Consider the following 1,484-nt stretch of genomic DNA (forward strand, 5'->3'; position numbering starts at 1 on the left):
GTCTCCTCCTCCTCCTTAACAGCGATGCTCCTAAACTCGACTGCTCACTTTCGCTACCGTCATCGAAGCGGTAGCAGCAGCACAGCTCCGTCGCCTCCTCGAGCCAAAGTAGCAACAACAGCAGTCTCAACCGTCGTCGTCGAGTCCATTCCTCCCGCCGGCGTTAAAATGGAAATCCGGTGCGGCAACGCAGAGCCCTGATGTCCGTTGCCGATCTCCGCCTCTTCAAGATAAAACAGCAGCAGCAATATTTGTTGTTGTTAGACTCGACTGCTCACTTTTGATGTTGTCATCGAAGCAGTAACAATAGCACAGTCTCCTCCTCCTCGAGCCAAAGTAGAAACAGCAGCAGTCTCAGCCGCCGTCGCCGTCGAGTCCATTCCTCTCGCCAACGTTAAATTGGAAATCCGGTGCGGCAACACACTGACGATCTCCGCCTCTTCAGTAAAACAATAACTCAACCGCTCACTTTTTCTGTTGTTATGGAAGCGGTAACAGCAGCAGCCAAGTAGAAACAACAGCAGTCTCAGCCGCTGGGGTGAGTAATAGAAGTCAATAAAAAATTACTAGGGGTCAGTAATTTTTCTTTTGGTTTTGTTTTAGTTGGGAATTGCCTTCTTCTTCTATCTTATGTGTTTTTCTATGCTTTGACAGATTATTGGGGGTCAGTATTGGGGTCAATAGAAAATTACTAAGAGTCAGTAATTGATTATTAAGGAGCAGTAACTGAGTTACTGGGGGTTAGTAACTGGTTACTGGGTGTCAGTAACTGGTTATTGGGGGTCAGTAACTGATTATTAAGGGTCATTAACTGGTTATTAGGGGTTAGTAACTGGTTACTGGGGAAATTCTGGTGACCGGAGTCCCGCAGTCGGGGAAATTCTGGTGACCGGAGTCCAGAGATCGGGGAAATTCCCTTGACCGGAGTCCCGCTACCGGTGACCGGAGTCCGAGGTTCCGGCCAAGTCTTTTCATGTTGAAGAGGTGAGGGTAAAATAGTCTTAAAATAATATAGTTTGTTAAGACTTCAGTAAAGATTTAGCCATTTAGGCACAAAAAAAGTTTACTTTTATTCAAATGGGCTCATAAAAAAGATTATCATTAGAATGGGTAATGAAATGTTACAATTAATACTAAATGGGCATTTTCCCTTTTAATAAAGGGCTGATACAGCTTGCCACAACCCTCAATTAATGAAATTGTGTGTATTTTAGTTAGCTTGTTATGTCAGAATAAGATTCGCCGAATGAAAGCCATTTAATAACCCATGATATAACTATAGTAAACAAAATATTGGAATAATCAAATATTGTATTCGTACACAGGTTAAATTACAATCAATAATTAAGATTTCATAAACAACATCTTTTACAAATGGCAAATCTTTTTTTCACTCGTTCAAATTTATTTAAATATTACAATAACTATAAATCTATATATTTCACACGGGAACGGTGCTAGGGGTCTTACGACATCCACAATAG

Source organism: Fragaria vesca, linkage group LG2 (genome assembly GCF_000184155.1).
Source record: "Fragaria vesca subsp. vesca linkage group LG2, FraVesHawaii_1.0, whole genome shotgun sequence".
NCBI lineage: Eukaryota > Viridiplantae > Streptophyta > Magnoliopsida > Rosales > Rosaceae > Fragaria > Fragaria vesca.